This window comes from Saccoglossus kowalevskii, chromosome 16 (assembly GCF_978046115.1).
Source record: "Saccoglossus kowalevskii chromosome 16, keSacKowa6.1, whole genome shotgun sequence".
NCBI lineage: Eukaryota > Metazoa > Hemichordata > Enteropneusta > Harrimaniidae > Saccoglossus > Saccoglossus kowalevskii.
In genome coordinates this window covers 5,582,699-5,598,694 of record NC_140656.1, presented here as the reverse complement: position 1 = coordinate 5,598,694, position 15,996 = coordinate 5,582,699, and positions in this window count along the sequence as shown.

Here is a 15,996-nt window from a genome sequence, read left to right as displayed (position 1 = left end):
TTGATCTCACCATTTTGACGCACTGATTATTAATTGTTATTTTCTACACGACAACAATGTGTTATATAGCGTGACACGTCAGTGAGTGTAAAACACGAATATATAATATCGTGACACGATATAGGTTGGATGACTGTCGACCTACACATTGTGTACTAGGACCTCTGACATGCATCGGCAAGCAAAGATGCTAAGACTGATATACTACAAGCTATTAGATTGTCCTATGGTTACCAGATTGAGTCAATGTTTGTGTAGCAATTATGATATAAGTGCATGTATGACCGACAAGTAGAAGTCTGTCACTGATTGTGCCAACAACCTGAATACATCATATATCATTACCAGATACATCGATTTTAGACGAACAACCTCGGTGAGCGGAAAATGTAGTGAAATATACCATTTTCGCCCTGTATTGTGATAACTTTATTCAGACACACTTTCCCCAAATCAATATAATTTTTATGTTATTTACGAGGTTGTCAAAAATATTACAGCCTCCAAAATTGACGAGATTCATTATTGGTTCCCGTTTCCTTAGCATGAATGAGAATCACTATAGTAAATTTTGTTTCCAGCTTTGCGAACTTGTTTTACTAATCGTACTCCGGCTGTTGGACGTGAACGATATATTCTGATTATGCATTATTATCTTAACGCGAGACCGGACGCAACGTACACGAAGGTCATTAGTCCAAGGAGAAATCATTAATTGGATACTGTGCAGGGGTCAGTAATACTATTATTAAGTGGTTTACTAAAGCAGGGCAGGTCACACTTTGATGTGTTGATTAAGAGTTTAAAAAATCTCACCATCAACAAAGATTGAAAATCTGTTTTAATTTTTCAAAGATATGCCCCTTTTATTCGTGTATGTCAGCTTTGATTTCCTTTAAACAGAGAAGGTGTTTGGAAATTGATTCAAAGAATTATATCATTTCGTTAAGTTTGTTTAGCGTCTTTATATTGGGTGATCAGCTCAAACTATTATCGAAATTATTTCGGCTTTAAATTTGACAAGAAGTAAATATATATTTTATATTGTTTATATTCGTACTGTAATAATACTTAAGGCGTTACTCAGTGAATAGACGAATTGGGAGGTCATAGTAACGCTATATATGGATGATGCAACACTTCCAACGTAGATGCCCCCGCTGTATTGCAGAGTGAGTTGCCGATAACTACCTGTTGATTTGAGTTTATCTATTGCGCACTACAATGTAGTCTTGTGGACAATAATTAAATGAGTACTTCAAAAAATAATAAAGATGTCTATCGGATTGCTCTTTAAATCGGTCACTCTGGTCAATGAACGATGGATAACATTGCGAGCCGTTAAATTTAATTTACCGCCTACGTAATTAATGTTCATTATTCGAGATAGCATAAAGTATATCATTCGTCCTTGCAAATGAAGAGTTACTTCTTGGTTCCGTTAAACCTTGCTCAGATGAATTAATGTAAGAATACATTTGCATTAGTAATAAAAACATCCAAACACCACAAATAGATGTTATTGTAGTCTCGGAGACCCTATAATGCATATATATAGATAATTCAAAGCAATCACCGAGAGAGGCATTGTGCTGCGTACCAAGGTAAAACATTCTCACTCCAGATTGGAAGACCTAATACCAAATTTTATTCGAAGCCAAGTGATATCTTCATTGACTTTGTACTATTTCGTGACATTAAGGAACATCGAATCGATGTTAAGTCGTGTTTCTAGTGATTACATGGCAATACATGTAATTTCCATTGTCACATGTAATTTTCACATCTAATACTTGTAATTTCCATGGAGGAGTAATTTTCACTGTCACATCTCGTTGAAAGCTCGACATATTAGGGGGAGTCGTCCCACGCATGTGGCAAACGGCCATGGTGTGTCGTTGTTTATTAACAAACGCCTAACAGTGAGCCTTTGCGTTTTAGCGTTCGTTGTTATCGTTGCTTGGGACTCAATTCCCGCGCATGCGCAGGTGATGACCCCATCCGCTTTAAATGTCACATGTATGAAAATATCACGATTTGTGTCAATACAAATATACATAGCTATTTTTAGTTGATCGCGATATGCAGTGTAATATTTTTCCTTGGCCAATGCAAGGACAAAAAAAATGAACGGATACATAATTTAGACTCAATCTCAATAATATGGAATCACATTTAGCATTGAATGTTTGTAGAGAATGATATTATATGGGTGCACTATTATTTTTCGCTGGTGGGGCGTCTCTCTGTCCTCCCGATGCAATTTGCTTTCTTTTCTTTGCAATTTTATGGACATATATTTGCCTAGGTACCGTCTTTATGCATAACTTTAGAAGTTAGTAAATAGATTATTTTATCCTCCGATTTGGTCTTCACCGATGCACGCTATTTTAGTGTATCTCCATACTAAATTGTAGGTGTATGAGTTATCAGCGCCTACAATACCGTGAGCGAGCCATTAATGAAACGCCGCGTTCTGATTGGTCGATAGGTGCAGCCATGTTATCTGGGCTTTCGTCTCATTACCAGCCGTTTACTGATGAACGTTCTACGCTTACCACATTGTCGATTTATTCATTCTCAAGGTACCACTGCACGCAATTTGCAACATTTCTATGTATTATAATTTAAATATAGGACTCAACAGTGCTCATTATTGCGTATTAAAATCACCACTATCAAAATTTGAGGTTTTTATGACGTCACAGATTGATATTGCCACACGATAATTTAAGCCTCTATTTGCAAGTAAATTCATTTCCACAAAAATGTGATTCTGATGGTGATGATTTATAACAACATTAATGACCCCCGCCCCCTCATCGTCATATTGGTTGAGAAGAAGGGTCTAGACGCGACAATGTTTTCGGTTTCGCAAATTATTTTACACATCATTTTGCTATGGACCATTCTCCTCATCCAATAAGACGACGTGGGAGATTTATTATTGTTTAAATAACAAGGATCGGACGGGACATTCGTTCAAATAATGCGCTCGAATGCGTCTCGTTCATTATTGTGCACATCCCATCCTTGCCCTGTTATCACACACTAATGAGAAACACGGTCTTCTATTTCCTAATTAGCATTAAATGTGCACGTAGTTAAGGAGGACGCTGCCATTAGGGTTATCGGTTGTAAAATATGGGACAGAATGTAGGCAAGTACCAATTCTTCACGTTGTTTGTGAGGTTTATGTATGACGTAAGAGAGCGAATATTTATTTTAAATTTGTAATATTATTGTGCCAGGTGACGTTGACAGGGTTGCATGGGCACATTCGAAACATTGGAATCGAGACTACTTTCAAGTGCAGCTTCAGAGTTGTCGACCAACTACATCGCTAGACAACCATACTACAGCGCCGAACAACTATACTGCACCGCTAAATAACTATACTACACTTCTGGACATCCATACTACACCGCCGAACAACTATACTGCACTGCTAAACAACTATACCACACTTCTGAACAACTATACTGCACCGCCGAACAACTATACTACACTTCTGGACAACCATACTGCACCTCCGAACAACTATACTGCACCGCTAAACAACTATACTACACTTCTGAACAACTATACTACACCGCCAAACAGCTATACTACACCACTGAGCAACCGTACTGCATCGCCAAACAAGTATACTGCACCAGTTGTAAATCGAGCCGCTCTTCAGATAAAAATGGTTAAAATCCAACTATACTGCACTTTTGAACAACTATACTGCACCGCCAAAGAAGTATACTGCACTCCTGAACAACTATACTACACCGCCAAACAACTATTCTACACTTCTGAACAACTATACTACACCGCCAAACAGCTATACTACACCACTGAGCAACTGTACTGCATCGCCAAACAAGTATACTGCACCAGTTGTAAATCGAGCCGCTCTTCCGATAAAAGTGGTTAAAATCCAATGTGGCACTGTGGGGAATTCATTATTGGTATACCATCGGTAGGCGTCTAATCGACCAGTGCGTCAGCTGGTGCCACGCGTCGAATAATAGATTGTATTCCAATAAATAATTAATTAAATAATTCTATTTAGCAAGAAATATTCTTATAAGTATTTTACTACAAATTATGGTGTATAATGACTTCCATTCATTCCAAAATCAAGGGTGCTATATATTTGTCATCAATGTGAAATAGAAAAGAACTTATCTCCAACTATAGTCACTATGACGTCAGTATAAATAAGCTTTGGCAATTCGTGACGTTATGTTTCCCTATTCATTGAAATACTCTAGTCTGCACGCGCTTGTACAGCATAGTCTCCTACATTGCCCCAACTCTCGTCTATTGCCATAATTTCAGAGATAAGTGGTAAATATGATATTTAATATTCAAATTAGTATTTAACTGAACAGATTTTTTGTGACGTCAGAATAACAGCTGTTGTGAGTTGTCAAACGGTTTCCAATTGATATTTTTAGTTTTAAATTAAACACAAACCGTAAATTTTGTATTTTGTAAACCACACGAAGTAGTGATTATGAATTGTGAACATATAAATGTATGACTGGTGGATGGAAACTTGCGGATAACTTAAAAATTTTTTCTAATAGTAAGCTGTACTGCACTGGATTACATAATTTACATTATGTATGTATTTTTGCGATGTTCAGACCTGGTTTGGCTTCGTTCAGATCCGTCGGGTGTTTTGTGGGTCTCTTCGACATTTTTTTGGTTTCGCTTTGTCCCGTTTATGTTCCCATAACAACAATATTGCTCTTTGTCTAAACACGCAGGTGACCCATTGCGTGAGTCCTAATCGAATGTTTTAATGTTGTATCAATGTGTTTTAATTGTTTACGTCGCAAACTCCGCATAATTTTCGTTACCGCATGGAAGGTCAAAGTGTTATGCATCGGGGCCGGTGGATTATAATAGAGTGACACTGATAATTTGATAATGTATATCCATGACGTAACGCAGTGCCCAACTATGGGCAATAGTATGATATGATAAGAAACTTGGCTGCAAGCAGTAACTAACACTCCTAACAATGGTATAATGTTATAATGCAATATACGAAGCAATTGTAAGTTTCATCTCTTCCTTTATCCCCTTGCGACGGGTTGCTAGGCTACAATGTCACGTGAAGAAGACAATTTACATTCGCACATTTGTCCATACAAAATGATACAATTCATTTTTGGTAAAGCAATAATTATAGCATTTCTCAGAGAGGGGTATTTTTCATGAACTGTTAACTCCCCTTCAAAAATTGTTTAATCATTTCAGTTCATATTTTTGAAGTTATTGGTCAGAAATTGTGTTGATATGTGTAAAATCCTTGCTCCTGCAAATTCATATGGAGAAGCACGTGCAATTGAAAACTTTTACAGATAACTTTAATATAGGCAAACATGTTATTTTAATTTATTTTTATTTTAACATCATTTAAGAACAATATAATTAACAAATGTTTTCGAACTAGTCGAGCAATTGTGGTGGAAGCAGTCTTAGTTAAAAGTCGCCAAATTAAAAAAAAATCAAGATGGTTGCCAGGCTTTCGTACATAAAAGCAAGAACCTTGTTGTACGGTAAGTAGTTTTTTTTTCAAAATCGTCGTGCGCAAAATCTGAAAAAGGAGAAAAAACTAGACAATACATAAATACGAAATTGTCAACGTAAATTCTCAAGTTCAAAAACACAAAACAATCGTCAAGCAGATCACAAAAGAAAACATAGATCATGAGGCATATTAATCCGAAATTTATTTCAATATATCAATGAAATATAATCACTACAATTAGGATCATTGATGGCAGCTAAGAATAAATGTGTCTGAAAGTGAAATTGGATTTAGCTTCCATGTTCATTCCAGTCACTTTTATTGATACTGTATCTGTGGTCGACAAATATGCATTGAATAGAAAGTATAAATATCACAATATCACACTTGTATTCTTATGGAGATTCTAAATTTCACACATTTTTTTGTGTGGAAATTGCAAATGTTACAGTTTTATTTATATGAAGATTGTAAATGTCACACTTGTCTCTGTATGCAGATTGTAAATGTCACTCGTTATTGTCCGGAGATTGTAAATGTCACAATTTTGTTCATATGAAGATTGTAAATGTCACACTTGTCTCCGTATGGAGATTGTAAATATCACACTTGTTTTCCTTATGAAGATTGTAAATGTCACAATTTTGTTCATATGGAGATTGTAAATGTCATAATTGTATTAATATGGAGATTGTAAATGTCACAATTGTTTTCATATGGAGATTGTAAATGTCACAACTGTTTTCATGTGCAGATTGTGAACATCACATTTATTTTCGTATGCAGATTGTAAACATCACATTTGTTTTCGTGTGCAGATTGTAAACAACACACTTGTCTCCGTATGGAGATTGTAAATATCACACTTGTTTTCCCTATGGAGATTGTAAATATCACAATTTTGTTCATATGAAGATTTTAAATGTCTCAGTTGTATTTATATGAAGATTGTAAATATCACAATTTTGTTCATATGAAGATTGTAAATGTAACACTTGTCTCCGTATGGAGATTGTAAATATCACACTTATTTTCCCTATGGAGATTGTAAATATTACAATTTTGTTCATATGAAGATTGTAAATGTCTCAGTTGTATTCATATGGCGATTGTAAATGTCACAATTTTGTTCATATGAAGATTGTAAATGTAACACTTGTCTCCGTATGGACATTGTAAGTATCACACTTGTTTTCCTATGGAGATTGTAAATATCACAATTTTGTTCATATGAAGATTGTAAATGTAACACTTGTCTCCGTATGGAGATTGTAAATATCACACTTGTTTTCCCTATGGAGATTGTAAATATCATAATTTTTTTCATATGAAGATTGTAAATGTCTCAGTTGTATTCATATGGCGATTGTAAATGTCACAATTTTGTTCATATGAAGATTGTAAATGTAACACTTGTCTCCGTATGGACATTGTAAATATCACACTTGTTTTCCTATGAAGATTGTAAATGTCACAGTTTTGTTCATATGGAGATTGTAAATGTCATAATTGTATTAATATGGAGATTGTAAATGTCACAATTGTTTTCATATGGAAATTGTAAATGTCACAACTGTTTTCATGTGCAGATTGTGAACATCACATTTGTTTTCGTATGCAGATTGTAAACATCACATTTGTTTTCGTGTGCAGATTGTAAACATCACATTTGTTTTCGTGTGCAGATTGTAAACTTCCCATTTGTTTTTGTGTGCAGATTGTAAACATCACATTTGTTTTCGTGTGCAGATTGTGAACATCACATTTGTTTTCGTGTGCAGATTGTAAACATCACATTTGTTTTCGTGTGCAGATTGTAAACGTCACATTTGTTTTCGTATGCAGATTGTAAACATCACATTTGTTTTCGTGTGCAGATTGTAAACTTACCATTTGTTTTCGTGTGCAGATTGTAAACATCACATTTCTTTTCATGTGTAGATTGTAAACATCACACCTGTATATATTGTCGTAAACACTAGCGTTGTGTTCAGAGATCAAACTCTAAAGCAATTCAGATAATTCTGGCATGTCAATATCATCGTAACAACAACTGTTGTTTTTGCTAATACTCGTATACTAGAGTCGACCGAGCTCAAATGATACAAATCACAGATACGCTTGGTATGCCAGGTATTTGATTACATTTCCAAATATGAACCCACCAATCAGAATGTTGTTACCCGTGCTTCTATGTACTTTAGACCAATCACAACTTCTATAAACTATGTTTATCAAAGTCATTCACATTATTAATTGTGTGTCTGACCATCTAAGGTATTGGCACAGCTTTCTCCAACTTGGCGTCAATTCTGTCGCATCTGTGGGCTACAATTACGTGTGAGGATGTTTACTCGCATACCAGTTCTAATCTTGTGTTCAAACCCTAAAGCAATTCAGATAATTCTGGCATGTCAATGTCATCGTAACAACGACTGTTTGTTTTTGCTAATCGAGTGTTGGCATACCAGTTCACACAGATACAACTTATCTAGTCGTATCCTCAAGCAATGCAATTAAATGTATTACGTCACATATCCAAAACCCCTATGTATTACGTCACATATCCAAAACCCCTATGTATTACGTCACATATCCAAAATCCTTATGTATTACGTCACATATCCAAAACCCTTATGTATTACGTCACATATCCAAAACCCCTATGTATTACGTCACATATCCAACTCCCCTATGGTATACGTTATACAAATTCTGTACTGTTTCTTATGCTTTCTGCCATAGAAGGTGGTCATCAGTACGGGTTTGGATGTATCTATATGTATACATGTGTGGGTGGGTTAACTTTACCATTACACATCATGATTACTATTTGTAAGATGTTGAACTTGTCCACAGCCTTCATATTTGTTCACGATTTTCTAAAATTTGAAATATGAGTCATATAATATGTTTATGTTGTATCTGTATTCTAATCTACGTATGAAATCACAGCAGAAATATTGGACAAGAGATAGTTGTTGCTTTGTGTTTTGTTTTTCTTATACCTGTCATTTTTTCCTTTTCTTTTTTTTACTAAGTATTTATGCCTGTAAATTGAAACAAAAATATGTGTGTTAAATATTAAAAAGAAACTCATCACAACTTATCTGTGTATGTCAATATATAGACTGTACTCTGCACTGTGACATCGAATCTAACTCGTGTACTTTCCTGTATTTATTGTAACAACTGTGACAGTGTGTTTACTTATCCAAGTACCATGGGTCATTGAAATGCACACTGCTGTAGAAAGAGAAATATTTACTGTGTTTTTTTAGCGTTTAGATTTGTGGATAAAACAATACATCATATTGTCAAATTTAATGAGTAAAATAAGAGAAAATAAAAGCCAGCACATTAATTGAACTGTGCGTTGGTAATGAGATTAATGTCTCGCCTTACTGTTTGTATATATACCATATGACTATGTGTACACGCTGCTCGTAGGGGGGGGGGGTGTTTACTGACGCATATTTGGGTACCGGTAACCTAGATCTCAACAGATATTTCAAATAAGGCAATTACAGTGAGCGACAGATACATGGGGACGTTATAAACGTTTTATAAATATAATTGTTTATAAATCAGAATAAGTGACCATTCTGAAACTGGTAGTCCATTTCTGTTCGCTGCGAGATCCCGCGTTATGCGTGAAATCGAGGGAAAATAACAGGACAAACAAATGTCGTAGCAGTGCCCAAACATCGGGTGTGATTAAAATACTATTTGAGTTTTACGAATCATACCCGATGTTTGGGCACTGTATTTTTCCCGCGCTTAATCATATGCTATACACTATTGATGATGATCAATTTTAATGAAGTAAGGATATCTCAACGCAACATTCTCCTCTTCAAACATCGGAATTTCATTTCAACATTGAGTTGTGAAAAAGCGATTTACAATCAATTTACTTGCGGCGGACGTTTGGTCCGCGCCTGTTTCACGCAATCCGCGAGATCTCGAAGTGAACGGAAACTCACCTATTACCGGGTAATGTTAATAGTTCAACATTTTCCGATCCGAAATCGCTTCGTTTTGAATATGTGGGACATCGCAGTACCTATACATCACATGAAGGTACAGCTTTCTGTCTGTCACTGTAATCTCATGGTATTATTATTAAACGCTATTTTTAGACGCACAACAGTTTATCTTCGAGTTATATGACCACTGCCATCTATCGGCATTTATTTCGACTATAACAAGGTTATAAAATAACGAATTATTAAATAATAAATAATGGTATATATATAATTTATTAATTGTATAATGGCCTCCGGCCCATTAAAATAATATAAATTAACTATTTGACAAGAAATAAATTTATATTACAAAATATGTATGAAAATATAGATGAAGAGGGTGTCAATAGATAATATAACCACTATATGATAATGTGATGGGGATATTAATATTTAAATAGAAAATATCTAGGAACTACGATACATACACACTAGCATTAAGACCCCCCCCCCCCCACGTAGACTGATAGAGTGATTATAATCTTTAAAACTGAACAGAGTTGAACTTTTCAATGACAAGCGACGATTCTGCGCATTTTCAGTACAAAGTATTATATTACCATTCAAATGGAAGAGCGTCGTCTCCGAACACCATAACCCCGACCAGACTAGAAGCACCAGGCATGGGTCCGATGTTCTCCGTTTACTTTATTTTATTAGTTTGTATGTAACTAATAAGTACATTGGCAGAGTATACCACGACCTACAGTATGCTTTCTTTTATTTGTACATACAAGTATTATCGCAGGAATGCTGACCACACCGTCAGTTGACATGTTGATTCTGATTAAAGATACGCAGGCACTGACCTACAGATTAAGCTAACCTTGCGTTCCAATAGCATTGCTCTCTTCCAACTGCATATGAAGTGAAAAATCCTATGATCTTAGTATTTAGGCGTGTTACTTTATTAAGTTTTAATTGAATCCAAGTAATCATTAAGACTCTTTTCTATCAGCATACCTTGTCATAGTATATGTAGGTCTGGTCTAATCAGATTGATTATTACTCGCATATGTGACGTCTACCGTTATAAATTACTACAGGGTAAATGCAAATGTCTCATTAGAGGCATTAGTTTGACAAATTCCAGTGTCACAAGATATAATGGTATCAAAAAGTAAATAAGCAGATTGTAAACTCGCTTCAGACGCATAGTTGAACTCAGTGGATGATAGCACAGTAGGAGGCCCCTGTACATTCCGGTCAATTTCACCGCACGTGCATTGCAGTGTAAATACGATTTTATTTAGAGATAATGTCCTTGTCTGATGCATCGCAGCTACTTGTCAGGCATTCACACAATCAATGATAGGGTAGTATGAGATGGGGTGGGATGGGATGGGATGAGATTGAATGGGATGGGAAGGGGTGGGATAGGATATGATGGGATTGGATAAGATAGGATGGGTGGAATGGGATTGCATTCGATACAGTGGGATATGATAGAATAGGATATGATGGGATGGAATGGGATGACATTAAATGCGATGGGATGCAATGCCATGCAATGCCATGCGATATCATGCATGGGATGGGATGGGGTTGGTATGAGATGGGATTGGATGCATGGGATGGGATGGGGTTGGTATGAGATGGGATTGGATGCATGGGATGGGATTGAATTGGATTGGACTGGGTGAGATGAGATGTAATAGAATTTGATGGGATGAGATTGGATTGGATTGGATATGATAAGATGGGATGGGGTGGAATGGGATTGCATTCGATACAATGGGTTAGGATAGAATAGGATAAAATGCGATGAGATGCAATGCCATGCGATACCATGCATGGGATGGGGTTGGTATGAGATGGGATTGGATGCATGGGATGGGATTGAATTAGGTTTTATTGAATGAGGTGAGATGTAATATAATTTGGGGGGATGAGATTGGATTGAATATGATAGGATGGGATGCGATGGAATGGGGTGGAATGAGATTGGATTCGATAAAAGGGGATAGGATAGAATAGGATATGTTGGGATGTGATAGCATGGAATGAAATGAAATGCGATGCAATGGGATGCGATGCCATGCATGAAATGGGATGGGATGGGGTGCGATGGAATGGGATTGGGTTGGATTGAATGAAATGAGATGAGATGGATGGAATTGGATGGGATAGGTGGTGAGGGTGTATATCTCGATAAAAAAGAAAAGTAAAATATATTTGTTTGTTAAAAGTTTGTATATAGTCTATGGCAATGCCCCAGCGTAAACTAAGAAAACAACAGTGCATTTTGGCCCAAAAGGCTAAATATGCTGTTGGGCCGATGATCACAACAGAGGTGTAACACTAAGATACAGATGCACGTCAATTTTGCTTTTGGGTCTTTGTATCTCAAGTATGGACTTTGAGACAAAAATGTCATTTTCTATGATGTTGGGAAATGACATATTTTGACACAAAGTGGCGCATTTAATATACTTTAAATGTGAAACTGTGACCGCGAAAGGCAAACGATCTTTTCACTCTTATTTTGGAGCAAATTTACATGTTTTGACCCAAAAAAACTTTATTAGACTTTAATTGTAAAATTGTATTTATAAACACATAAGTTTTAATAAAAATGATCCAACAATTTCCGAAAACTATAAAACATCACTTAAATTTTTGACCCAAAGAGACCTCCTTGATAGACTTTGACTGTGCAATTATTTATGTGAAGTGTGAAATTAGTCAATGCAAGGTCGAGAACATCCCATGCAGGGGCAAGTAATTGACGCCAGTGTGTGTACAGAGCTTTTAATAGATATATAATATAGTGTATAATGTGTGTGCTACACAATCTGGTGTGTGAGGGCTCATAACCGAAGATTATGGTTTGACAAATTATACGACGACGCAGTTTTAATTTTTTCTGATATTATGATTATTTAATAATTAAACAACAAAATATACCCTTTAACATTTTTTAAATATTGCTTTCCTGTCGGATAATATTTTGAAAGTTTATTTGGATCGACAAAACATTCTCTGAAACAAAAAAAAAATTTTCCTGGCAAGCAGGCAGAATGTACTCTTTTTACGCTGCAGAATGTGCAGCAATCTCTCTGATATTTGTAAGACATGACACGTTGGGTCAATGGGTAGTTAATCAATCGTGTGGTGGCGCTTACCGGACAGGATGGCAATGTAAAATTATATTCGATCACAACAACCGCTTTTCGTGTGTGTCTGCAAGTCTCATAAAAGGTATTCCAGGTGTGTACATATTTGCTTATACAACAATGTTTAAGTTATACAACAAATCTGCTATATGAGGGCGCCTATAAAAACTGTTTAGTCGCACGTACACATTAACAAACTGGAATAATTCCGATTGTCATTTACAATATTACGTCGTAGCGGGCGACACAGTAGCACCATATGTCTGTTACAATATTTATACCCTAACTAAAGGTATTTTTGTGATCTAATTTTACTTAGCCATCTTTTTTACATAGACACACACCCTCTCAGTTAATTGGACGATGCCATTTATTTACAAAGGTACCAGTATACTCTAATGATTCAGGTTATTTGGTAGCATGGAAGTATTCTGAATATCAGATATGCAAGTGATATTAAAAATACGAAGAAAACACATTTTAACCATGTTCATTCTGCCATGATCATTATAATATCTACCTTGGTGTAATTTGATAATCATTTTAACATTGGCATCAATATTTACTTGACTCAATTTTATTTCTATTTATCAAAATCTGGTCATATGCAGCACATAGACCACAAACACTTTAACTTGCAACCAATCATTTTTATCAGTTATCACGTTTATAGATATCAAGGTCTAAAACGTTCAATTGTGTGCATGCGAATACGACATTGTTTCATAATTAAACCTACATGAACTAGTTTATCGAAGAAATTCAAATGACAAGACTATAGAGACACATGGCTTTTTGTTGGTGAATAAACCGTCATTGTAAATTGCGCCCTCTAACAATGGAGCGATTCTATGACATCTTAAAGTGGCGTATATATTGACTCAGAAAACAAATACAATGTATATCTAATCGACAACTGTGTTAGGTTGTGTAGTTGTTCGTCACCTAGAATACAGAAAAGTCTTTCAAAAAGACTTTCATTGATTGTCTACAGATCAAAACGACAGTGACGTTACCTTTGCATCACTCACTTATCAATAAACTGTTGAACTTTAACAGCTTTAAGTTTTGCTGTAATTGAATCAACTTTAGATGCCTACACATCCTTTAATTGTTTAATTTCATTTCTTATTTCAACTCTGCTTGGTTTTCTGATATCAATTTCATTGGATATCCATATGCTCATAATTTGCATCATCTTTGTAGCATTTCTTCATTTCCATTTATCAAGTTTTGATCTATTCTGGTTCTCCACTGGTACACTTCATTTTGGTGGTTTGTTACACATTACTTATGTAAAGCTGTAAAGTATTCTCAAGAATTAGCTGCTGCTTCTGCTATTGATGCTATGTTGTTAGCCCAGTCAGTACATTTAGTCAGTTCTAATCTGTTTACATATTGTATTGATCCTTCAATCTTTTTTTCAGATCTTGTACCAATGATCTTCTTATGCAAGTTGTTTTTCTGTTCAGTGTTCATGACTGTTCAGAAATCCATGGATTTTTCTTGTTGTTCTTCTCCCCAAGTACCTAATTCGCTGCTACAATGCAGCACTTATCTATCATTTGGCACTCTATATCCATCTTGTAACCTTACCCATCCCTCATTTCATCCTCTAGCATTTCAAGTTTGTTCCTTACTGCCCTGGTAAGTCTGGATCTAAAATTTCCTTGCTTGAGTTTTTCGGTGTCAAACTGAGTTCTGGTGTTGGTATCTTTTTGGTACTCACTTTAACTTTAGTTTTCACGAAGTAATGGTCGCTCTCTTTAACAGCAGATCTCATTACATGAGTGGCCATACATATACGAGTCTCTAAATGAGTATGTACCAATTTAGGCACAATTTAGGTTTGTTTATCCTTTCGTCCATGTAATTATATGTATGCATATCTGAATGACTCTCTTAACTATTAATGTGTTTTTATTGTTATTTGGAAAAGCTAATATTTAACATTATTATACATGGAATATGTAGTTCCTTAAACCCTACAGTAAAATATAACAAAATATCATAATTCATGAAACATAGAAAACAAGCCATGCATGGCACAGTCCCGTTAGTTATCGAATTTAAGATATAAAGTTTTGTTTATAGTAATCTAGCTGGAATATAACCATGTCAGGAATATGATTATGATGATTGTTTAACATTTAAATGATTGACATTTGTATTTGATTTTCAAACGAGTATTGAGAGATATTGCTCTGGAACAGCATTAATTAAAACAAAATCAGTCATTTGAACATAGTCGGTCAAAGCATGTCTGAATCCGATCTAAAAAATAAACGGAACCCGTAATATCTAATGTATGTACCAAGTTTGAACAAAATCCATCCATAAATGCTTGATATTTGATGATTTTATAGCACAAAAATGGCCACCATTCAGCCATTATTAATAGGATCGTCAAACCAATATATCTGTATGTCTATGACACGATGTATAATGAATATTTGAAGTCAGCCATTTTGAATCTTATCTGGAAACAAAATCATGTGCATAAAGGTCCTATAATATCCAACGTATATACCAAGTTTGAACAAAATCCATCTGTAAACAGCCGAGAAATGCTTGATTTTGATGATTTTTAGAACAAAAATGCCCGCCATTCAGCCATCTTGAATCAAATCGTGAAGCAAATTGATGTGCATATGTATAATATCATGTATGATGTATGTGTGAAGTTTGATGTGATTGGTCCAGGCATTTCCAAGATACAGGGACAGACGCACGCACGGACAGACGCACGCACGCACGCACGCACGGAAGCACGGGGGTCAAAACATAATTCACTGTGTGGCTTGAACTATTTCATTGCACTTTTAAAAACTTGACCATAGTGTTTTTCAGTGCAATTCTTACAAATATTTGTTTGTGCACTTGGAATCATAATTAAAAGTAAACTTGGCAGTTTGTTCAGGTTGAAAAATTTTAATTTTGTATCTACTTCACCCAGACATTCCATTAATTACGCAGGTATTTTGGGCCAGACCAATTTAACACTTATTACCGGTAATAATTTTATAAATGACATAATTAGTTATGATCAAAAAATTGCATTGCTTGTTTTAAATTTAGCAGTGCAATTACCGAGATCCAGTTCCGGAATGACAGAAATGCTTGATTTTGATGAACTGTGTGCATATGTCTGATATAATATATGAAATGTATACATTTTGATTATGATTGGTCAAGGCATGTCTGAGATGTGGCTCCCAAAAGCATTCATTAAAACAAAATAGTCACCAGTGAGTCATTTTGAATCAGATCTGAAAAACAAAATGATGCGCATCAAGGTCCCATAAAATGGCCACTATCT